Below are 26,690 nucleotides of genomic sequence, written 5' to 3' on the forward strand. Positions count from 1 at the left end.
TAACTTTGGTGGAAGAGAAGCTGAGAACACAGCAAATTTTTGAAGCCAAATAGGTTGACAGAAGTGGTGACTCAGCACCAAGCTTGTGCCTTAGTGGAAGAGTGTTAGAGACAAGTCCATGGGACTTGAGAACCTTCAAGCTCCACCTTTGAGAAGAGAGGTAAGCCATCAAGTTGAAAGACTCCCTTTAAGTTCCAGGCAACCCAGTACAGATGTCACTTCCATGATTATACTAGAGAGATTCTCCTTAATGGCTTGATGAAATAAGCAGCCATTCTGAAAAAGCCCAAGTGTCAAGAAACTGCAAGCAACCTCTAGGAACTGTGGGAGACAGCTGACAGCCAGCAAGAAGCTAGGGACCTGAATCCTACAACCACAAGGTAATGAATTGTGCTAACAACCTGAGTGAGTGTTATTGCTTGAATTGTGTCCTCTAAAAAGGATACGATGAGGTCCTAACCCCCAGTACCTCAGAATATGATGTCATTTGGAAATAGGGTCATTGTGTTTGTAAGTAGTTAAGATAATACTGGAGTATAGTAGGCCCTTAATTCAATATGTCTGATGTCCTTACAAGAGAAGAAGAAAGACACACAGGGAGAAGATAGCCATGTGAGGACACCGGTAGAAATTGGAGTGGTGCATCCAAAAACCAACAAAGGCCAAAGATTGCCAACAAACATTAGAAGGGAGAACAGGCAAAGGATTTTTTCTACAGGTTTCAGAGGGAGCATGGCTCTGCTGACACCTGGATTTCAGATTATGGCATCGAGAGTGATGAGACAATTTCTGTTGTTTTAAGCCACTCAGTTTGTATATTTTATTATGGCAGCTTCAGGAAACTAATATAGTGAGCTTTGAAACAGATTCCTCCTCAGCCAAGCCTCTAAATGGAGATGCAGCCTGGATGTCTTGACTGGAGCCTTGTGAAACTCTAAGCAGAGGATCCAGCTGAGCTGTGTCCAGACTCTTGGCCACAGAAACTGCGAGATAATAAATGTGTGTTGTTTGAAGCTGCCAAGTCGGTGGTAAATTGTAACACAGCATTTCTTTCTTTTTTTTTTTTTTAATTTTATTATTTATTTATTTGACAGAGAGAGAGAGAGAATGAGCCAAGGGGAAAGGCAGAGGGCAGAGGGAGAAGCAGGCTCCCGGCTGAGCAGGGAGCCTGACTCAGGGCTCCATCCCAGGACCCCGGGATCATGACCTGAGCAGAAGGCAGACGCTTAACCGACTGAGCCACCCAGGCGCCCCTAACACAGCATTTCTGAACCTATGTCTTCATCAATTGGGAACATAGCATCATAGCAGCGATCTTTAAAATGTACATACCTCATTCTGCGGATTATAGTTTCATTATTAAAATGTGTCATATCCAAACTGGTACCTCCACTATACCTTCAAGAGTTTGGTAACTTCTAGAGGGGTGGTTTATGATAAAGTCAGTGGGACCCATGGTACACCTCTGTTGTGAGGTGGGCCTCTTGCTCCACAGCAGTGTTTCACAGGATCTCTTATTGGTGGATAAGATTTTGAGAGCCCTCGGAAAATAGTGCTGGCTGAGAAACTAAGCAGGGGAGGCAAATCCATATATAAACTATGTGTCAAACTTGGTCAGTATGATTTTTTGCCTTTTCAGAATAGAAGAGTTCTGATTTCTAATTGACTTGCCCGCAACCGACTGGTTGGTGTCCTTGAGGTACGATACAATTTCAAGGGATCAGTGTTGATCTCTGTTTCTGGTAGATCAAACATTCAGCAGTGGTGGTATAAGGATCAACCCTGATGAGGGGGAGCCCATGCTACTGGGTCCATGAACGGCATCTATCCCTGCCTGCATGTCTACTCTGTTCATGAACCCTTAAAAGAAATGGGCTGGTCAAGAACAAAGGCTGACTGACATGGACTGGCCAAGTCATCTTATCCACTTTTCTCTTCCACAGTGGCCATCAATATATCTGCTCAGTTTTTCTTATTTTTGTTTTTATTGTTTAACCTGGATTCCTAGAGGTTGATTCTGTATCTTCATATCTTAATGATCAGACAATGATTATAGCCTTAAGGCTTCCATCCTCTGCCAATTTATCTGTGTGAGTTGGTAAACACATCTAAAATTGAAGCCAGTTACAAGTCCATTTTTTAATTCAAGTATAGTTGACATAGAATGTTATATTAATTTCAGGTGTACAACATAATGTTTGGACAATTACTCAATGCTTACCACAATAAGTGTAGTCACCATTTGTCACCATACAACATTATTAAAATATTATTGATTATATACCCCATGCTGTACTTTTCATCTCCATGACTTAATTATTTTTTTAAAAGATTTTATTTATTTATTTATTTGAGAGAGAGAGAGAGAAACAGCATGAGAGGGGATAGGGTCAGAGGGAGAAGCAGGCTCCCCGCCGAGCCGGGAGCCGGATGTGGGACTCGATCCCAGGACCCTGGGATCATGACCTGAGCCGAAGGCAGTCGCTTAACCAACTGAGCCACCCAGGCGCCCCCATGACTTAATTATTTTATAACTATAAACTTGCACCTCTTAGGCCCTTTCACTTATTTTACCCATTTTCCCACCCATCTCCCTTCTGGCAACCACTCATTTATTCTCATTTAAGAGTCTGTTTGTTTTGTTTTTTAGATTCCACATATAAATGAAATCATATGATATTTTTCTCTGATTTATTTCACTTAGCCTGATACACTTTAGGTCCATCCAAACTGTTGTAAATGGCAAGACTTAATTCTTTTTTATGGATGAGTAATATTCCACTGCATATATACACTCCATCTTCTTTATCCATTCATCTATTGGCGGATACTTGGGTTGCTTCCATATCTTGGCTATTGTAAATAAAGCTGCAGTAAACATAAGAGTGGTTTGTCTTTTCAAATTAGTGTTTTCATTTTCTTTGGTAAATACCAGTAGTGGAATTACTGGATCATGTGGTATTTCTTTTTTAATTTTTTGAGGAACCTCCTTACTGTGTTCCACAGTGGTTGTACCAATTTACATTCCTACCAACAGTGCACAAGAGTTCCCTTTTCTCCACATCCTTGCTAACGTTTGTTTGTTTGTTTGTTTGTTTAGCCATTCTATAGATACGAGGTGATACCTCGTTGTGGTTTTGATTTGCATTCCCTTGATGACTAGTGAGGTTGAGCCTCTTTTCATGTGCCTGTTAACCATTTGTATTTTTCCTGTGGAAAAATTAGGTCCCCTGTCCATAATCAGATTGTAGTTGTTGTTGCTGTTGATTTTGAGTTGTTTAAGTTCTTTATATATTTTGGATATTAACTACTTCTCAGGTATATCATTTAAAAATATCTTCTCCCATTCAGTAGACTGCCTTTTCCTTTTGTTGATGGTTTCTTTTGCTATGCAAAGCTTTTTATTTTGGTGTAGTCCCAATGGTCTATTTTTGCTTCTGTTTCCCTTGCTCAAGGAGACATATCCATAAATGTGCTGCTAAGCACATTTTAGGAGTTTTATGGTTTCAAGTCTCATATATAGGTATTTAATCCATTTTGAGTTTATTTTTGTGTATGGTGTAAGAAAGTGGTCCAGTTTCATTGTTTTGCATGTATCTGTGTTGTTTTTTCAACATTTTTTAAAGACTGTCTTTTTCCCATTGTATGTTCTTGTCTCCCTTACCATAGATCAAATGACCATATAGGTGTGGGCTTATTTCTGGGCTCTCTATCATGTTGCATTGATCTTGTGTCTATTTTTGAGTCAGTACCATACTGTTTTGATTATTATAGCTTTGTTGTATATCTTGAAATCTGGGGTTGCTGATACTCACAGCTTTGTTCTTTTTTCTCAAGATTGTTTTGGCTATTTGGAATCTTTTGTGTTCCATACAAAGTTTAGGATTCTTTGTTCTAGTTCTGTGAAAAATGCTTTTGGTATTTTGATAGGGATTGCATTGAACCTGTAGTTTGCTTTGAGTAGTATGGGCATTTTAACAATATTAATTCTTCTGATCCCTGAGCATGATATATCTTTCCATTTGTTCGTGTCATCTTCAATTTCTTTTTATCAGTGTCTTATAGTTTGCAGACTACAGTCCTAACAAGGTAGATGGATAGTGTTAGCACTGGCTCCTGCAAGCACCTAGCTATTTAGCTTGGGGGAGGTCTTGAAAAAATGGTACCCCTGAGCACTTTTATTCCCTGAGAAATCTCCTGCAGATCCCTGCCCCTCCAGCACACATTCTTGGTCAGTAAATCCCCTTCATGTATTACCCAGGCACTTTTCAAACTGCTGCATCTGTGCTGTGTCTTGTGCCTAGTTAATGAGCTTGCTGGCTCTTTAAGGGCTGGGACTGAGTTTCTTATCACCCTCTAGCTCTCTTGGAGTTAAACCTCACTGATTTTCAAAGCCAGGTGTTATGAACACTTGTCTTCCCAGTGTGAGTCCCCAGGGCTGGTGGTTCCTGATATGGGGTTTAATCCCCTCACTACCCCAAGCTTGTGATGCCCCTCCCACTTGTGGTTAGTCATATTGGGAATTTGCTTCCTGGCTGCATCTTTGACCCTCTTTCCCGTGTTAATTTTGCCATCTCTCTATGACCAGCTGTGGAAGACCTGTTCTGCAGGACTTTGGGTCATTTTTAAAGCTAGTTGTATGGATATAGATATTTCCTCAGTGTGTCCATGGGACAAGATGAGCTCAGGAGCCTTCTACTCCACCATCTTCCTCAACTTCTCTAGAAATACCTATATTTTATAAACTTTACAGACTTTTAAGTGGCCTTGCCCACTTTAATTGAACAGCAACTTTTTAGAAACTCATTATTATTGAAAAGTTCAAAAGCATTCATAGAAACAGCCTTCTGTCTACTATTATAAACTCATTTGTTTATGCGATATTTAGTTAAATTACATAACTACAATGACACAATGATGTAATGGGTCTTAGGAATAGTGCAACTGATTTTTGGTAAGCATATAATTGAACTGATAAAAGCTATAAAGCACAGCATAGCAGAGATTAGTCTCCTAGCTAAATGCATTTAACAAGTCAGTATACTTTATATTGTACATTAATATATAGATTAAGTTATTTGGAGATTAAGAGAGTATCTGTAGTACCCTTCCCTTTACCATCTTGGAAAATGAGAGTCATGTTCTGGACTGACTTTTATATCTGCAGTTCCCATGTATAGTAAAAGAATAGCACCTCCTCAATGGAGAACGACACCAGGGTCTTTCTAACCTCATTTTGCCTTATAGTTATAATTTTCAAACTAGTTATTTACTTATTTGTTTGTTTGTTTATTTAACTAGTTTAGTGCTAAAACTTTTTTTCATTCAAAACCTTATAAGCAATTATAATAGATTAAAAATTCCTCCGATTAAAGAAGGGTCTTTAAGTCTCATTTAGTTTGATACTCATTTGCCAGAGAAAGTGGCTGCTGAGGTAGAGTTGTAAGGAATCCACTTCGAATACCACTACTCTAAATGATAGTCTTCTTTTATAATTCAAGTCATATTATGTTGTTGCCTAGAGAATATTTGCTTTTTGATAGATTCAAATCTCTTACACCAAATTTGTTTTTGTTTTGTTTTTTCTTTAATAAGCTATGAAGGGTGTGAGGTTAGGGGATGACTAGTTGTTAGAAATTTCCTTTGAGTGATTTCTTACTACCTTAACTTCTAACCTGAGCATAAAAATGACCAAAGAATCTTTCTCTGTGAGAGCTTTATATTGCTGTCCATGGCAGCTTTCCTTCTAGATTAAGTATTCTCTTTTAACTCTGACCTTGAAAGTTCAATCTAAATGTCATTAAAAAATAATGGCTTCAAGAGCTGGAATCTGTGCACTCTGTTGGATCTTCAGTGTCTTTTAGGTCTAAGACTAAGAGTATTTTATAGCTTTACACTCAGCTGGCCACAACTGTGACTGAAGCAAAATTGGATTATTGCACCACATAATGAAGATAACAAGGAAGGGATATCTGTGAATTGCTGTTACAGGTTTGTTGACAGAGCCAGCATTTGAGAAAAGCTTCTAGCCTTAGAATCACAGAAGGTAAAAAAGCTTTAAAATCATTGATTCCTTAGAGGTAGTAAGTGATGTGCTGGCTTAGCCAGTAAATGGCACAAATTATGATTGCCTTAGGTCTTATTTTAGTACTCTTTCTTCCATGCAAATGACCCTTAACTTTTTGTTGTTGTTGTTGTTGTTGTTCTTGGACTCCCTTGTGAATATAAGGAAAATAACAAACCTGATCCCTGGAAAAATATATATGTACAAACATATGCCAGAATTTGCACAAATCACCTGGCTGAGAATCTCAATTCACTTGTCCGTAGATCCAGTTTGAGGATGAGAGAAGACTTTCTTTCTTCGAAGTGCCAGTGAAAGAGCAGAATATTGTAAATTCAGTCTATTTTTAGTGAGATATATGGTGCTAAGATGTCAAGGCACCTAATTTTTCTTCATTAGAGAAAAGTAATATATATTCTTTTTTTTTTTCATTTTTTTATTCTTATGTTAATCCCCATACATTACAACATTAGTTTTAGATGAAGTGTTCCATGATTCATTGTTTGTGCACAACACCCAGTGCTCCATGCAGAATGTGCCCTCCTCAACACCCACCACCAGGCTAACCCATCCTCCCACCCCCCTCCCCTCTAGAACCCTGTTTGTTTTTCAGAGTCCATCGTCTCTCATGGTTCGTCTACCCCTCCGATTTCCCCCGCTTCATTCTTCCCCTCCCGCTACCTTCTTCTTCTTCTTCTTTTTTTTTTTTCCTTAACATATATTGCATTATTTGTTTCAGAGGTACAGATCTGAGATTCAACAGTCTTGCACAATTCACAGCGCTTACCAGAGCACATACCCTCCCCAGTGTCTATCACCCAGTCCCCCCATCCCTCCCACCCCAACCCCCACTCCAACAACACTCAGTTTGTTTCCTGCGATTAAGAATTCCTCATATCAGTGAGATCATATGATACATGTCTTTCTCTGTTTGACTTGAGAAAAGTAATATATATTCTTGATAACCAAAAGCTCATGTGGCCACAGGGATTAGGGAAGCAGTGCTGCAAACAAGGTAAGCAGTTCAGGAATATGATAATAGAGTTAGTTAATTGTACTGTGACCAAGTTTAACATTTACCTAGCTATATTATCTTAAAATTCTAACAACCAAAATACTCTAATAAAAAAGAAAGAAAGAAAAAGTACGGCATAACTTTTCAACAGATGAGTTTTAAAAAGTAGTTACAAAGCAGTTGAACCCTAGATCATAACATTGCAAAGTAAATTTGATGGTCTTTTAATAAACTGATTGTGACTATGAAGGAAATCATCAAATCAGAAGTACAGCAGGTCTGGTAAAAGATGGCCAGGCAACTGTAAGTGATGATCACATTATATTAGGAAGAAAAAAGGCAAAATCATGGAAAATATAAAGAAAAACTAAAATTGAACAAATATTTAAAACCATAATTCAAGAAAACTTCCCTGAATTAAAAGACAATTTCATCTATAAATTGAAAAGGCACACCATGTACCCAGGAATATTTACCCAAAATTCTTAACACTGAAATATATTATAGTAAAATTATTGGACTTCAGTTAAGGGAAAAATTTTTTGGAAAATTGAGTGAAAATAAGTCACTTGTAAAGGAAAATAAATCAGGTTGGCATTATACTTCTCCCCAGCAACATTCAACATCCGCAGACAGTGAGGTAACATCTACAGGATATTTAAGAGAAGAGAGAAAAATCAAGGATTTTATATCCAGATAAGTTATTTGTTACATGTAAGCACTGCACACAGTTTTAAATAAGAGAAAACTCAGGAATTATTACTCATAGGAGACTTGGCCCGAGAAAACCGGAGGACAAGTTCTTTCTTTCAACACTTTTAAGTATTTCACTCCACTCTCTCCCTGCTTACATGGTTTCTGAAGCTATATTTGATGTAATTCTTAACCTTGCTCCTGTTTTTTTTTCCTTCTGTCTCCTTTCAAGATTTTTGTTGTTTTGTTTTTTTCTGCAGTGTGAATATGATATTTCTAGGTAAAGATTTTTTGGTATTTATATTGCTTAGTGTTTGCTAAGTTTCCTAAATTTGTGGTTTGGTGTCTATCATGAACTTTGGAAATTTTTCAGTCATTATTGCTTTCAACAGTTATTCTATTCCTTTGCATATGTTGAACCATATTTGCATCCCAGGCATAAATCCAAAATGAACAACTTTTGCTTCTGAATTTGGTTTGTTAGTATTTTATTAAAAATGTTTGCATCTTTATTTATCAGGGATATTGGCCTGTAGTTTTCTTTTTTGTAGTGTTCTTTTCTGTTTTGGGTACCAAGATAATGATAGTCTTATAAAATGAGTTTGGGGGTATTCCCTCCTCTTTGATTTGTTGGATTGTTGATTTGTTCATGCCAATTGTGGTTAAAGAAGATACTTGATATTATTGCAGTCTTCTCGAACTTGCTAAGACTTGTTTTGTGGCCTAACATATGGTCTTTCCTAGAAAACATTCCATGTACACTTAAGAAGAATGTGCATTCTATTGTTATTAAATATACTGTTCTGTATATGTCTGTTAGGTCCATTTGGTCTGTAGTGTTGTTCAAGTCCACCATTTCCTTATTGATTCTCTGCATGATTTATCCATTTGGAGAGACAGTCTTCAATTATTATTGTATTACTGTTTATTTCTCCTTTTAGCTTTGTTAGTTTTTGCTTTGTATAGTTAGGTGCCTCAATGTTGGGTACATAAATATTTACAGTTTTTCTATCTTCTTGATATATTGACTCCTTTACCATTATATAATGACTTTCTTTGTTTCTTTTTACCATTTTAAAAGTCTATTTTGTCTGTTGTATATATAGGTACCTCTGCCTTTTTTGGTTTCCATTTGATTGAAATGTCTTTTTCCACTGTTTTACTCTCAGTCTGTGTGTGTCTTTAAAGCTAAAATTACTCTCTTGTGCACAGCATATTTTTGGAACTTATTTTTTGATCCATTCGGGCTTTCTATGTTTTTAATTAGAGAATTTAATCCATTTACATTTAAAGTAATTATTGATTGGTAAGAAGATGGGTAGCAGATGGGGCTATGAATTGTTTCATTTCCTGGCAGGGCAGCAGGATAGGACCCAAGGCCTGTATAGCCCATACTTGGAGACCTCAATCAGGCCAGAGTGTGTACTGAATGTTGTGGTCAGGTGAGGCTACAACTTTTGCTCTGCACACCAGATAACCATGGGCTGTGCTCCCTGTTTGAGTGCCACTGTACATAAGGCTGTTGAGTGGGCTATGCAGCTTTCTATGTTCTCTGGTTAGATTCTTTCATCAGACAGGCTGAAGGCTGCATAAAACAGTGAGTGGCGTTATGAATTAGATTTCCTGCTCTGGTACAGTGGGAGAAACAGCTCAAAAGCTGGTAAAACTCTTTGTTGTCTTAACTCAAGCTGACCCACCTTCCAAACAGGGCCATGAACAAACGAGGCCACTGGCTTTGCTCTGCAAACTATCAACTCTACCCACTCATCTCTTAGCTTGAGTGACACTATGCTGCACGGATTCCAGGAATTGTTGCCAGCCCTTCTGGTCAGATGGGGCCAGAAAGCACTCACTACAGTGGATAGGGCTCTCAGCTCCCTTACCTATGGAAAGAGACTGTTCCCGGCTATTCTCAATTTCAACAGATTTTGTAGCCAAGAGAGGCCAGGAGCTACCCTCAGCCTTGGCTATGAATCAGCCCCCTGCCATCATTCCCAGTATAGGCTTTGCTCTGGGGGTGATCAATTCTGCTCATTCGCCTCTTGGTTCAAGCACTACTGGGCCACACAGCTTCTAGGAGTTCTTGCCAGCCCTTCTGGTCAGATGGAGCCAGAAGAAACTCTCTACAGCAAGTAGGGCTGTGATTAAGCTCCTAGATTGGGCATGAGCAAACTATGCTCTAGGGCCAGCAGTACTCCTCCTTTTGAGGATCTGAATCAGGCAGATCTGCACTCTGCCATGTACCTTGGTCAGAGTGCACCCCTAAATTGGTTCTGCAGATTAGCAAAGCAACTGGTTGGGATTATTGCTTGGCCACTGCACGTAAGAACTTGGTCTGCCAAGATCCATGTGCTGGTTGTTGTAAGCTTTTCCCCTTTCCCCATTACAATCAGATTACCAGTGGTTGAGCCCCACAGATTCTCCTGCAATCCCTGTGGTATGAGATCAGACTAGGGGCTCCCAAAAAGTGACCCAGAATGCTGAAGGAGGCTCATTACTCCACCGGGCTCTCTTTTCTCACTGGAGGAACTGCAGGCACAGAAAAGTCCTCTCCTTGTGGTGCTGTGCTAGCCTGGGGGTGTGAGAATGCTGTCAACATGTAGCCGCTCCTCTTACACTTCTAATGCAGTCTGTCTTGGTGTCTTTGGTGCAGGGGGATGCTTCAGCCTCAACACCATGTTCTAGGATTCTCTCAGTGGTATCTTGTTCTTGAATAGATTAGTTAGTTCTTCTTATGAGGGGAGCAAAGTCAGGAACAACCTATGTTGCCATTTTGGTGACATCTAATTCATCCATTTTTATATTAATTTTTACTTTTAATTGGAATGTGTATTCCATTAATATTTAATGTAACTATGGATCTTTTTTATTTATTTCTACCACTTTAGAATTTGTTTTTTGCTTATCCCCTTTGATTTTTGTTTCTCATTCTCTTATTATTATTTTAATATTTTTATATTTTTTGAATAATTTCACATTTTTAAGTGGTTACTCTGAGGATAACAGTATCCATCCTTAAATTTACACAGTCTACATAGGCTTAATATTGTACCATTTCAGATAAAAATATTGAAAACCTTAATGTATATAAGTCCATTTACCATTTCCATTCCTTTATGATATATTTATTCTAGGTTTTATATCTACATCTTATACACACATGAAAATTTCATAATTTTTGCTTTAAACAGTTCTGTGTTTTAAAGAAATTTGGAGGAAAACGGGGTTTATATTTTGCCAAACCACTTCCGATGCTCTTTATTTCTTTCCAAAGATATGTATTCTATTAGATATAATTTCTTTTCAGCTTGAAAAACATCCTTTAGTATTTCAGGTATTATGAGTCGGATGGTGATCAGTTCTCCTAGTTTTCTGTGTCAAATGTGTTTTTACTTTGTTTTCATTCTTGAAGAAAATTTTAGTTAGATAAAAATTCTGGATTAACTTTATTTTTCTCATTTCAGCATTTTGTCACTGATTTGTTGCCTCTCTAGTTTCTGACCAGGAAATTGTGGTCATTTGAATTTTTGTTTCTCGTTATGTAACGAGTTACACTTTGTTGTTGTTGTTGTTCTAGTTGTTTGCTAGTTTTTCCTCTATGTTTGCTTTTCAATAATTTGACTCTGATGTGTCTGAACAGGTTTTTTGTTGTTTTTTTTTTTTTCCTCTGTAATATTTATTCTTCTTGGAATTTACTCATCTCTTGACTCTATAAATGTATGTCTTTCAAAAATCTTCTAATGTTTTTCTACTCTATTGGGACTCCAATAAATATATGTCTTCAAATTGCATATGTTTTTAATCATTATTTTCTCATTGTTATCTGCCTTATTCTTTTTGGTCCTCTCTTTTGGGACTCCAATTACACATGTTATGCCTTTTGATATTTTTCCACTTGTTTCTGAGGCTCTGTTTTTTTCCTCCAAATCTGTTTCTCTTTTCTTTGAACCAAGTGACTTGAATTGATCTATTTATAAATTCACTGACTATTTCTTGTGTCAATTCCATTTTCCTGTTAAGGTTTTCAGTGAATTTTTAATTTCAGATACTGTACTTTTTTTTTCTAAAATTTCTATTGGTAATTTTTTTTTATATTTTCTCTCTTTAGAGTTCTTATCTCTTCATTTGTTTTAAACGTATATTCCTTTATACCATTAAGCATAAATATGATATCCTTCAAAATTAATTTCTGTTAATTCCATCTCCATCATCTGTGCCATTATAGGGTTGTTATGCCTTGATAATCATTTCTTTTGAGAATAAATCATATTTCTTTGATTCTTCATGTTGAGTGATTATAGATTTTATTCTGGACATTGTAAATGTTATGTTGTGGGGAATTTATGTTGTGTTATATTATCTGAAGACTTTTGTTGTTGTTGTTGTTGGGTGGTTGGTTGGTTGGTTGTACTTTTTTTAAATTGAATTGTTAGTTGGTTACTTTAACAGACTATTAAATTGGCTGGACAATATCTCTTAGGTGGCAGATAAAATCTCAGTACAGTTTAGCTGGGCTCCCTAGACTCTGCTTTCATGTGGTAGCTCCAATTTCCCCCAAATATTAGGGAAGTTAATAAACAGAATTGGGGGTACTTCTTCTCTACTCCTTTCTTGTCATCTCTCCACACTTTTCAGCAGTTTTGGTTTTCCCAAGTTCTCTTGTCTTGTTCTTCAAACCAGAAAGAGTAAAGGAATTCTATAGAAGATTTAGCCATGGCACATGATTAAGACTGTGTGTGCCCTCATGCTAGATGCCATGACAACAGGAAATTTATCCAGTGCTGTTTCCTACTTCCAAGTGTCAACTCTGTGACAAGAAAGACAAAAGGAAAAGGACCTGCTTTTGTCACTCTCTAGTGCTTAAAACCAGGGTGATTTTTAAATACATCATCTGAAGTTTTTATCTGCTACAGGGCAATTTAATAATTTACTTAGCTGTTACCAAGGACAAAAATACTGCATCCATGTTCAAAAGATAACTTTTTTATTATAGAATTACAGTTTGACAGTTATTTACTGACAACATATTAAAGATATCATTCATTCGGTTTTTATTGAGAAGACTGCTGTCAAGTTATCTTTTTTCTCTGTTCCTAGGACTTTCTCTTGTTTTTGATATTCTGGAAATATACTACAATGCACAAAGGTGTCAATTTCTTTGTATTTATTCTGCTTTATAAATATTGGACTTTATGGTTTTGTGTTGGGGTTAATGTAGAGCATGGAATCATCCATAATACCTGGCTTGCTAAAATGTAACATGGAGGCTGCTGGGGGCTAGGGAAGGTTTCAGAGAAGGGCATAGGCCTTTGGAATGCAGAGGCCTGTGTGACCACTCTGACGTTGGAATGCTGCGGGGAGTTGCCTTCCCCGAAGCTTTCTTAGCCCAAACAGCCGCCCTGTGATCTAAGAGATGAATGCATTGTCCCCTAGACTACGTTTAGCAGAACTCGTAGAGCATGCAGATTAGCATATCCTATCTTTCCTGTAAACAGATTCTCCTAGTTCCAGTAAGACCCCTTGTCACACATCACGTGCTTGAGAAACAGTGATAAAGATTTGTGATTATCCTGAAGGACCAATAAAAGCAGGAGGAAAGAAGGGCAATAGGTCTTCTTCTCTGAGCGTTGACCCCCTTACCTTCTCCTCTCTTTTGCAGCAAAGTTTGGAGTCATCTTTCATCCGTCGGAACAGGGATTGCTGGCCATTCCCAGCAGGTTTGAGGATTTCTGATTTTTGTAAGTTTTGAAAATTTCTCAACCCTTATCTTTTCAAATAATGCTTTTTCTTTATTTTTTATCTTTTTTCTTTCTGGGACTCCAGTGAAACCTATATTACAACTCCTTATTCTCTCTTCCTTGGCATTTTACTTTTCTATTTTCTCTCTCTCTCTCAACTGCCTGCAAAATAATTATACTAGAAATATTTTCTATTTTACTATCAAGTTTTGTCTATTTGATTATTTAATGAAACCATTTAGGGTTTTCTTTTTTTTTTTTTTAAAGATGTTATTTATTTATTTGAGAGAGAGAGAAAGAGCACAAGAGCGGGGAGTGGGAGAGGGAGAAGCAGAGTCCCTGCTGAGCAGGGAGCCCGATGCGGGACTCGATCCCGGGACTCCAGGATCATGACCTGAGCCAAAGGCAGTCGCTTAACCAACTGAGCCACCCAGGCGCCCCCATTTAGGGTTTTCTAAGTAATATTTTTAGAATATGAGTACTCGAAACTCATCACTTGAAACAAAAGCCAGGAAACTGATAGCAATCCTCATCCAAACACGTGGATTGGTGCCCCCAATCCTGTTGCCCTACGTCCCACTTCTTGAGGTAAACCATTACAATCACTTTAATTTCCATTTCATATGGTGTTGTTGAACTTGTCTGTATTTCTAATAACTATATATTATAATTTTAACATATAATTTTATACAAAGATCACTATATATATATTTAGGGAGACTACTTTTAAATAAATATTATATTGCCATCCATTTAGTTTTTTTATTATATGTTGTATATTTTAAATTTCTATACAGTAAAATTCACACTTTTTTAAATAATTCTGTGAGATATGACAAATGCAAAGAGTCATGTAACTATCACCACAAGCAGAATATAGAATAGATTCCTCATCGGGTGCCTGGGTGGCTCAGTTGGTTAAGCGACTGCCTTCGGCTCAGGTCATGATCCTGGAGTCCCGGGATCGAGTCCCGCATCGGGCTCCCTGCTCGGCGGGGAGTCTGCTTCTCCCTCTGACTCTCTTCCCTCTGTTGCTATCCATCTCTCATTCTCTCTCTCTCAAATAAATAAATAAAATCTTTAAAAAAAAAAAAAAAAAGAATAGATTCCTCATCTTCAAAAGTTCCTTTATGCTACTTAATTTTTTAAGAAGATTTTATTTATTTCAGAGAGAAAGAGCGAGCATGAGTGGTGGGAGAGGCAAAGGGAGAAGAAGAGAGAGAATCTCAGACAGAGTCTGCACTAAGCACAAAGCCAGATGTGGGCTCCATCTCATGACCCATGAGATCATGACCTGAGCCAAAATCCAGAGTCTGACGCTGAACTGACTGAGCCACACAGGCACCCCTATGCTACTTAATTTTTATCAAATCCACCCCCCAACCTTAGTCTCTGGCAACCACCTATATGTTCTCCATCTCTATGGTTTTAGTTTTTTAGAATTACATATTAGGGGAATCATTTAGTAAGTAACTTTTTGACTCTGGTTACTTTCACTTAGCATAATGCATTTGAGAGACATTTAAGTTATTCTTTTTTTATTGCTGAGCTGTATTCCTTTGTATGAATGTACTAATTGTTTATCCATTAATTCATTGAAGAACATTTGGTTATTTTGAGTTTGAGGCCATTATGAATATAGTTGCTATAAACATGGGCATTTTGTGTTATTATAAATTTCCATTCTTTGTGGTTAACACATAAGAGTGGGATTGCTGAATCTAATGGTAAGTGTATGCTTAACTTTGTAAGAAACTATCAAACTGTGTCCCCGAGTGGCTCTATAATTTTACATTCCTATCAGACATATATGAATGATGCAGTCTTGAACTTTTTTTTTTTTTTTAAGATTTTATTTATTTATTTATTTGACAGAGAGAGGCAGTGAGAGAGGGAACACAAGCGGGGGGAGTGGGAGAGGGAGAAGCAGGCTTCCTGCGGAGCAGGGAGCCTGATGTGGGGCTCGATCCCAGGACCCTGGGATCATGACCTGAGCCAAAGGCAGACGCTTAACGACTGAGCCACCCAGGCGCCCCAGTCTTGAACTTTTTTATTCTTAATATAATATTACAAATTAAACTGTAATGATAGACTTCTTGCAAACTTAATCTACATCAGTCACTTTGCATGCAGAAAGAATAGAGAACTGCACCATTCTAATAAAGAATAAATCAATTGTGGTGATAGAACCACATTCTGCTTTTGATTTTAACTTTGTCATTACAAGGCTGCCATGTTGCCCAACTTTACATGGTACCACTCACATCCTAGTCTATAGAGTTTTTCCCTGATCGTTGCTTTTAGGTTTTTAATGAATGCACGTAATAAGCAGAATCATCATGTGGATGTGTTTTTAATTTTGACAGTATACTCTCTTGAAATAGATAAAATCATCAAAAGCAGCTTCTAAAACCAATTTTAGAGCCTTTAAAACATATACATAATACAAATTTGCACAGCAACATAAAGTTATTTCCCAAAATGTGGTTACTAAAAATCAGTGTTGCAAGATGTTAATATGTTTAATTTGAAGTGTGTAGCATAAGAGGGAATCTTTGGTTAAATAAGTTTGGAATAACATCATTAAACAAGTATTTTTTTCTACATCTTTTAGTATTCAGAGACTTTAATATTTTATTTTAGAGAGCTAACCAATAGATCATTTTCCAAACCTATTTTATTGTGGGACCCATCTTAGGAATCTCATAAAAATTTTGAACTTGTAATGTAAGGAAATTAGAGAGAACCATCAGAGGAAACTCCTAATAACATTTATTCCAGGTAATCAGTTTTTATCTGGCTCAATTTAGTGTAGACCATCTGAGAATGGTACTACAAATTGAATGTAAAATATGAAGTACCTGCAGGAATAAAGTGGACTGGTTAGAACATTTATTATAAAGAGGGGGCATTTGTAGATAGCACCAATGCATAACAGGTCATAGCCAAGTGTCAAAAACAATTCACAGAATAGTTTGCAACTTATAAGCTCTGGTTTTAGATGACATTTCTATTGACACTTTCTATTTTTGATAATGTTTCTGTGGGCTGACAGAAGATAGCTCTTACTTAGAAAGGCAAAGATTTCTGCCCCCTGGAGTGTCTAAGGTGTTAAACCTATTATGTTCAATTCAAGTGTTAGATTTTTAAAGAGTACTACAGAGGGTAACCTTGGGAGGCATTCACTCCACTCTTAAGGTAAAGCCTAAAGCTTCTTTTGTCAGAGAGAGAAATGAAAGAAACATTTTAGATGTCTCCATGGATAACCTAATGCTTTTAACTGTGTATTCCTTTTTAGGTGCTCTGGGCATGAAGAAAGGGGAAAAATGTTTTTATAGGGTTTTGTTTATTTTTTCTAAATGAAGATTTGATAATATTTGCACCTACAGATATTTATGACTTTGTATCATACATTAGACTTAAGACTGCATGTCATTTAATAGTTTCTGCTTTTCAGAACCCCTGATTTTATCTATCTTTCTGTCTACCTGTCTATCTATCTATCTATCTATCTATCTATCTATCTATCTATCTATCATCTATCTATCTTTCTGTCTACATACCTACCTACCTATTATCTTTCTTTTATTTCTGGCCTTTTATTATCAACACAATCTCTGATATTAGAAAAGAGAAAAACAAGGTCATGTATTGTTACACACTTAACATAAATTTCTATTTGTCTATCTGTGTGTCGCTCACACACACACACAGAGTTTTTATTTAATTAATGCTGATCTTGGACAGTCAGATTTATTCTGTAAGGCTTATGGTACTTGATGAAATACTCAATTGTGAAACTGATCAATCTTGACATAATTTGTGTTTAAAACTCCATCCTCTGAAAGTAAGTGATATAACATGTATTTAAAAATGGAGTTTGGGGTTAAACTCATAAATTTTCTTTTTAAAGGTGAATTAACATTGAGACACAACCTATAGTTTTAGTTATAGCCTCACAGGTCAAAACCAGTGTATATTATCAATTTCTCTCTGCAGTGTTCCTACACTACCCAATAGTTTGATTATGATCCTTTTATTTTCTCCTTTGATAATTTAACAGTTCAGCTTCTATAAAAATTGATACCAATGCTGAGAAGAAGAGAAAAATTGGAAGAAGGAGTAGGAGGAGAAACAGCATTTATAGAAAGCTAAATATATCTTTCACAATAGCTATCAGTTTTACTTTTTCTTTTCTCTCTCTGAATAACATTCATAATTTAATATTATTTAATAATCAAAATTTGCTTAAAACTTAACATAAATATTAACCATTAATATATTAACAATTGCTAACAATAGATTTATAAATAAAATTACAATTAATAAATTGAAGTTAGAGATGGAGGCAGCAAAGTTACCATTAGCCCCTAATATTTTTCTTATGTTGAATTATGAAGCATGAAGAATATATTTCTTTCTAACACCAATTCTTTAAAAACACAACTAAAATAGGTAAACTTCTGGGAAAATTATTCAAGGAATAAGAGAAAGAAGGCACAAATAACCAAAATTAGAAATGAAGAAATGGAAATGACTAATAGAACAGACATTTGAACGACTTTATGGCACTAAGTTTGCAAACAGAGAAAATGACAATTTTCTGGAAAAAAAAAAATCTGTAAGAAGTGGCCAAAGAAGAAATATGAAACTAAATAACCTTAATTTTTAGAGAAGTCAAGAAAATGCTCAGCTAAAATCTTTATTTCCAAGCAACAGCTTTTAGCTAATAGTGGCCATGTGATCCTTTTCTTCTTAATGAAATATAAGAATAAGTTTGGTGAGTTATATGTTCTATTGGTTTGGACAAATGTGTAACATCCCACCATTATGGTAGAACAGATTCCTCTATACTTCAACTATTCATTTCTTCCTCCTCCCTAACCCTTAACAACTGATCTTTTTACTGTGTCCAAAGTTTTGCCTTTTTCAGAATGTCATATAGTTGGAATCATACAGTATGTAGCCTTCTCAGATAGGTTTCTTTCATTTAGTAATATATATTTAAAGTTTCCTCCATGTCTTTTTAAGACTTGACAACTAATTTCTTTGTAGTATTGAATAATATTTCATTGTTTGGATGTACCACCATTCGTTTATCCATTCACCAACAGAAGAAGAACATCTTGTTTCCAAGTTTTCACAATTATGAATAAAGCTGCTACAAATATCCATGTGCATGTTTTTACGTGAACATAGTTTTCAACTCCTTTAGATAAATATCAAGAAGTGCGACCAAAACAAAGATAATAAAAATAAGTAAAAGCCTAGAAATAAACTTAACCAAGGAGGTAAAAGGCCTGTACTGAAAACCATAAAACATTGGTGAAAGAAATTGAAGATGACACAAACAAATGGAAATATACTCCAAACTCATGGATTGGAAGAACCAATATTATTTAAAATGTTCATACTACCCAAAGCAATCTACAGATTCAGTGCAGTCCTTATCAAAATACCAACAACATTTTTCACAGAACTAGAACAAATAATTCTAAAATTTGTATGGAACCACAATAGACCCTGAGTTGCTAAAGCAATATTGAAAAAAAGAAGAACAAAGCTGGAACTATCATACTTCCAGATTTCAAAATATACTGCAAAGCTATAGTAAAACAGTATGGTACTGACACAAAAATAGACACAAAAATCAATGGAACAGAAAGAACAGAGAGCCTAGAAATAAACCCACACAAATAAACCCACACCTCTCTGGTCAATTAAACAATGACAAGGGAGGCAAGAATATACAATGGGAATAAGTCTTTTCAATAAATGGTGTTGGGAAAACTGGGCAGCTACATGCAAAAACAATGAAACTGGACCACTTTATTATACCATACACACACACACACCCTGAAAATGGATTTAAGTCCTAAATGTGAGAACTGAAACTGTAAAATTCCTAGAAGAAAACATAGGCAGTAATCACTTTTAACATCAGCCACAAACATTTTTCTGCAGTCTCCTTTGGCAAGGGAAACAAAAGCAAAATTAAACTATTAGGCCTATAATGAAATAAAAAGCTTTTGCATAACAAAGGAAACCAACAAAAAGACAACCCACCGAATGGGAAAAGATACTTGCAACTGACATATCCAATAAACGGTTAATATCCAAAATACATAAAGAACTTATGCAAGTTAATACAAAAAAAAATCCAATTAAAAATGGGCAGAGGACATGAATAGACATTTTTTTTTTCCAAAGAAGACATACAGATGGCCAACAGACCCATGAAAAGATGCTCAAAATCATTAATCCTCAGGGAAATGCAAATCAAAACCACAATGATCTATCACCTTGAATCTTTCAGAATGGCTAAAATCAAAAACACTAGAAACAGTAAGTATTGAGAGAGATGTGGAGAAAAAGAACTTATGCACTGTTGGTAGGAATGCAAGCTATTCAGCCACTGTGGAAAACAGTATGGTGGTTCCTCAAAAAATTAAAAATGGAATTACCATATGATCTAGTAATTCCACTACTGGGTATTTACGCAAAGAATGTGAAAACACCAATTTGGAAAAATATACACACCCATATGTTTATTGTAGCATTATTACAATAGCCAAGGTATGGAAGCAACTCAAGTGTCCCTAGATATATGGAAATGGATGAAGAAATGTGGTATATATACTTGATGGAATACTACTCAGCCATAAAAAAGAATGTAATCTTGCCCTTTGCAACAACATGGATGGTTCTAGAGAATATAATAAGTGAAATAAGTCAGAGAAAGACAAGTACCATATGGTTCCACTCACATGTGGAATTTAAGAAACAAAACAAATGAAAGAAAAACAGACAAACCAAAAATCAGGCTCTTAAATATAGAGAACAAACTGGTGGTTGCCAGAGAGGAGATGGGGGTGGGGGGAATGGGTTTAATAGTTGATTGGGATTAAGAGTATACTTACTTTGATAAGCTCTGAATAATGTATGTAATTGTTGAATCATTGTATTATACACCTGAAACTAATATAAGACTATATGTTAACTATACTGGAATTAAAATAAAAAATAATTTTTAAATAAAAACATAAAAATAAAAGTTTGTTGTTAATTCTCCACATATTTGGGGATTTTCCAGTTATCTTACTGATTTCTGTTTTAATTCCATGTGGTATGAGAGCAGGCATTCTATGATTTCTATTCTTTTAAATTTGATAAGGTGTTTTATAGTCTGTTTTGGTGAATGTTCCAGGTCAGCTTAGGAAGAACGTGTATTCTGATATTGTTGGATGAAGTGATCTATAGATGTCAATTTTATCCAGTTAATTAATGGTGTTGTTGAGTTCGACCATATCCTTACTGATTTTCTGCCTACTAGATCTGTCCATTTCTGATAGAGAGGTGTTGAAATTGCCAACTGTGATAATGGATTCATTTATTTCTTTTTGCAATTCTATAATTTTTGCATCACTTATTTTGACTCTCTGGGTTTTTTTTATTTTTTTTAAAGATTTATTTATTTATTTACTGAGAGAGAGAGAGAGAAGGAAGGCACAGAGGGAGAGAGAGAGGGAGAAGCAGACTCTCCACTGAGCAGGGAGCCCGATGTGGGACTGGATCCCTTGAGATCATGACCTGAGCTGAAGGCAGACACTTAACCAACTGAGCCACCCAGGCACCCTGTGGGTTTTTTTTTTTTTTTTAAAGATTTATTTATTTATTTGAGAAAGAGACAGAGTTGGGGGAGGGGAGAGGGAGAGAATCTTCAAGCAGACTCCCCACTGAGCATGGAGCCAGATGCAGGGCTCCATCCCAAAAGCCACGAGATCACCACCTGAGTCAAAACCAAGAGTCAGACACTGAACCAAATACACCACCCAGGTGCCCCTGATATCCTCAATTTTTGTCTGAAAATGTCTTCAATTTTCCTTCACTCTTGATGAATAATTTTGAAGCGTACAGAATTCTAAGTTGGTGGGATTTTTTTTTCTCTCAACACTTTAAATATTTCAATCCATTCTTTTCTTGCTTGCATGGTTTCTGAGAAGCTGGATACACTTTTCAGTTTTACAATTTAGAATTTTTTATAGTTTCCATTTCTTTGCATTGATTCTTTATTCACTCACTGAGATCATATTTCCCTTTAATTCCTTGAACATACTTCCATTTCATTAATTGATTATAATAGTTACTTTAAAGCTTCTTCAGCTAAATCCAACATTTGGGGCACCTCAGAGTTGCTTTCTGATGACTGCTTTTCACCTTGACAATGGGTAACACTTTCCCATTTCTTTGAATGTTTTGAAACATTTTATTGATGCTGAAGATTTTGGATAATATGTTGTCAAGTCTTTAGACTCTATTATCTTCTTCTGAAGAGTGTTTAGTTTTATATTAGTATGAGATTCAGTTATTGGCTGATAACCTGAACTTGTTTACACTTGAATTTTCACCTTTTTAGGACTAATCTGCAGAAAGTTCATTGTGCTGCCCAAACCCTATTTGGCATAGAATCCTAGCAAGTGGTAGCAATATTACCTTTTTTCTATAGAGACAAATGTTGTAGTTTAAAGCATCTAAAGAAATTGAGAATTGAGGCACAGAATCCCAAAGAGGAGGAAACTACTTGGGAAATGAGGTTCTGAATTTGTTTGCAATGTCTTCCTAAGTACAACTCTAAAGCTACAAGCCCAGGCTATAACTGTAGGAATCCCAGCCCGAAGACACCAGCCAGGAGGCTAAAGAGCTGAGCCAACATTGTAGCAAGCATTCAGTGAAGGGAGAAAGAGGCTGGAGTTCAAGTCCTGTTGAGGAGATAAACATCTCAACCCTGCCCTGGAGGGCCAGAAAGTTCTAAAATAGAGTAGCCTGAAAAAAACCCTAAAAGAACACTCAGCAAGATTATGGTGATTTGCTTGCTTGCTACCTGTCATAACAAAAAGTAACCCTCTTTGGAGGAAGATAACATCTTCCTATAATTTTTAATCTACAATGTCTAACATCTATGGAGGGTTCAAGATGCTGGCATAGGGAGATGCTGAACTCACCTTCTGTGTACATGAACTCACCTTCTCCTGTGTACATGCAGCTACATATGGAACAATTCCTTTTAAAAGAACCTGAGAACTAGATGAACACCTGCTCTGCAACAAAAGAAGGACTACAGTAAGATGGGTAGGAGGGGCAGAGACATGCTCTAACCAAAAACCATACCCCTGGCGAAATAACCCACAATTGGGAGGGATCTCAAACAAACAAACCGGGAGCTTTTCCCTAAGGAGCAAGGGGTTTGTACCCCCCACCAGGCATCCCAACTCTCAGATTCTGCACCAGAAAGATGAGCTCTCACTATGTCTGGCTTTGAAAACCAGCAGGGATTACAATTAGGGGAAACATAGAGCTGTACAGAATGAAGATTTCACAATATCCAGTAACAAATAAAATGATGAGTCATGCTAAAATCCAGGACAAAATGACCAAAACAAAGAGAAAAAATGTTTAGCTATAGAAACATCTAACAGATACTAGATTTTCAAACAGAGTTCAAAATTACTATGATTTTAAAAAATAAATAAAAAACAAAATGACTATGATTCATATTAATATATTCAAAAATAGAGGACAAGTTTTAGACTGTCTACAAATTTCTGCAACCTGTGGCTGGAAATTACAAGAACTGAGTTAAAAAATCAGTATTTGGGTTTGATAGCAGATTAGACCCATTAGAACAAAGAATTGATAAAGTGAAAGTTCAGTAGAAAGTATCCAGCTTGAAGAACAGAGAAAAAAATGGTAAGAATATAAGAAATATGTGAATTATGATAAAAAGGTCTAAAGTTTGTTTAATCTCCTAGAATGAGAATAGAGAATGATACACAAGCTGTATTTAAAAATGTGCTAGCTGAAAATTTTCCAAAATTCATGAAAGGCCTAGAACCACTGATTGAAGAAGCTCTAAAAGTCTTATTGCCCCTGTAGGTAAGTGATGTAATTGATTATAGTCAAGTATACAGAAATGTCTTGAATTTATAATTGAGGGTCTCTAACCTACCTTGGAACTAAAACTTCTTAGAGGAGATAATAAAATGAAGCCAAATTAGAAATTACCAAAACATGGTATAAATAAATCAACCAGAATTTATTGAGTACCAATGATATGAGTAGATTTAAAAATATGTTTGAGAATATGATATATACAGCAAACATAATATTTACAGTTTAACTCAAATTATGTTTTAGTGAAGTTTTCAATATAATTTAATAACTATGCATTGATTTACTAGGAATGAAGACAGTGATAGAGAGGGTGGGATATAAGTTGTCTTAAAAGGACAGAGTTGCAATGCATGAAAATGGTGTATTTGTTCCACAATGAAGAAAATATTTGAATTTTTAATTTTCAAACTTAGCTCCACAAAATCCTAAGATTTTTTGGAGATATTTCAGAGATTTTCTGATGAGGGTGAGGTTGAGTATTTAGGTATAATCTAGAAGAAAGAATTTGAACTAAAATAAATAAATTTTATTGCCTAATAAAGAAAGAGGGCTTTAGGTAGATATCAGACAGTTGACAAGTAAAATAAAGTTTTAGGGACAACAAGTACTCTAGATAAAGAAGGATTTGGAAAAAGTTCATGATAGAATATATCACACCAATGTGGCAGTAGACTGGGTTCACTGAAAAAGATGGCCATTGAGAAATTAACTGTGACTACCTACGAGGTTTTGAGAAAGCTGATACATATTATTAAGATGTTTTTAGTTATGTACTGTTTTATGCCCCCTTGCCCTTTTGCCCCAAACCATTAATAAAAGTCCATTTCACACAAGATTATATTGGTAATGCCTTGGTAAATAAAGAAGGAATTAAATTCAAACATCTTTGGGAGTAACGTGCTATAGAAAGAGTTCAAAAGTCACAAAAAGCAATAGGATAAGTGGAGTTGACAATTGAGACCTGAGAGCAAGGATTTAAAATAAAAATTAATGAATAAAATCCCCATGGCCTGCACCCACATACCTTCAGAAGTTTGGACAAGCACTAAACTTCTCATGGGAAATGGGTTGGGATACAAAAATGTACTCAGCTATTAAAAGGATAGGTGCTTATAGAAGGCTGTGGAATGGGGGAAACAGATTATAATTCCCAACATTTAGTAGGCTTGTCAGATAAGACTTAATTTCAAGAGGGCAGAATACTTGTCTTTAGCATATTAATATGATTTTTAAATTCTAGGCTTTTTAAATATTTAGCTATAATAAAATTATCTCTATATATGGTTTTTCTGACCTGGTGAAGGAAGTTAGGCATTCTCTGCTCTGGGTGGGCTTTGTGACTCAGGTCATCATTTCTTACCATTTCTACAAAGTTTAGAAAGTTTGTAGAAGTTATAGAAAATTTATAAAGAATCATATTTCCTAATCCCTCATGCATTATAATCTAAAAACATCTTTTTATTTTCATCTAAATTCTGAGTTTCTAAAGAGCAATATATATATTTTTAATATTAATTGTCTACATTGTAACCATTGGGAAGACTTGTTGACAATGGAATTTCTTGGAGTGTAAGACTGTGTTTATCTTGGATCCCAGCGTCTGAAGCTGAGTTTCATATGTGTTGACTTTACCATATAAATAGGAATCCAGTGACACAGGAAAGGGACAGATCCAGGTTTTATCTGGACAGATCCAGGAGCCTAAATCTTACTGAATTTAGGAGGTTGTCTTTAAAAGGAAAATTTTAAATTGCCAATACAAAATTAAGAAGAGGAATCTAAGAGTCCAGTTCCTAAGCTTAGGCTTCATAAGCTTCATGGAAAACTGCCTCTAATATAAATATTTCTTTTTCTTTTAGTACAATTTATTTATATCATTTTCCATTTTGCTTTACATGTCATTTAATTCTCATGCACCATAATTTATTTTAGTTTTTAAAATATATTGTTATTTTTTCCTCCTAACTGAGGAACAAACCTAAAGAATTTTTCTCATGCTAAAGGTCATACAACAGAGAGACAAGTTTTGGGTAAAGTGGATTAATTACATTTTCAGAGCTGATATCTCTAATCAAATAACTAAATTCCTATGTCCAAATTTAATGTCATCTTTTCAGTAGATACCATATACTTTTCTACATTAGGTATCTGTATTTAAAAATGTTTCCTTTCTTAAGACCACATGATGGCAATATAACTCCAATGACTTAGTTTCAATTTTAGGCCTCTACATCCAGGTAATGCTGAAAGGAGATCTAATTTCCATTTTCTCAGATGCCAAGAGCTTACCTGTCAAGTAATTTGCCAGCATTTTGCCCTAGGGGCTTTAAATTTTTTTTTTTTTTTTTACTTTACCATAGTTTATAACATATTTTTAAAAGTTACAGTTACAGTTTTTGTATATCTTTTTTTAATTTTTTATAAATATTGTGTTGTCTTTAGGCAAACTTGCACAGGGTAAACCAGTCTGGAGTCAAGGACCTTTATTAAGACAAAGACCTTTATTCATTGGAATATGTGAGTATGGAAACACAAAGATGGCAAGAATCATTCTTATTTATTAGTCTCCCTCTTCCCAAACTCCATATAGAGTTTCTTCTCCAATCATTATCTAGAGTGCATTTTGAACAATTAGGATGAAAAAAGAACCACATGATACGGTGGGTCAGAGAAACATTTGCCACAAAAAGAAATGTAAATTTGAAAGTGACAAGTGCTGTGAAGTAAAGTACAAGGTATTTTAACATCCTATGAAGAATCTAGGAAGGTTAGTCAGATGTCAGTTGCTTAAAGCAATGCTGATTGTGCTAAAATTGGAAGGGTCAGGTAGAGCTAACCAGCTGGAGTTCAATGTGGAGAAAGAAGAAAAAGTATAACAATAGAACATAAAAAGTTCTGAAGTTAGACAAGGCCTACATTGATAAAGGGTTTAGGAAACATGATCTGTGGCATGTTTAGACACCCTTTCAAAATAAAGGATAAGTTACCACAATTTGTAACTTGTAGTACTAGGAAAAAAAACGGGCAATGGTTTATAGGCCTCCTTGGATTTTGGAAGGAGCATATTCTAAAACTGGGAACTCTGATAAAGCTAACTTTGAATGCGTCTCAGAGCAAGAAAAGGTTCTCAGCAGTTCCAAGCTGTGGTTCAGGCAACATGCCACTTTGACCATTTGACCTAGCAGATTCTATGATGCAAAAGGTATCTATGATAAAGTTACCATTTTGA

The 26,690-nt window shown here is 35.8% G+C and overlaps 1 long non-coding RNA gene across 1 annotated transcript; it reads left to right on the forward strand.

Annotated features, from left to right (window-relative positions):
- LOC135362991 (uncharacterized) lies at nucleotides 1-26,690 on the forward strand. Its single transcript, XR_010408623.1, has 4 exons — nucleotides 1-380; nucleotides 1,640-1,699; nucleotides 13,432-13,510; nucleotides 25,904-26,690. It is a non-coding gene; the product is annotated as an uncharacterized LOC135362991 (long non-coding RNA).

This window comes from Mirounga angustirostris, unplaced genomic scaffold, assembly GCF_029215605.1.
Source record: "Mirounga angustirostris isolate CCGP_5_RB_7025 unplaced genomic scaffold, mMirAng1.0.hap1 SCAF_2, whole genome shotgun sequence".
Classification (NCBI taxonomy): Eukaryota; Metazoa; Chordata; class Mammalia; order Carnivora; family Phocidae; genus Mirounga; species Mirounga angustirostris.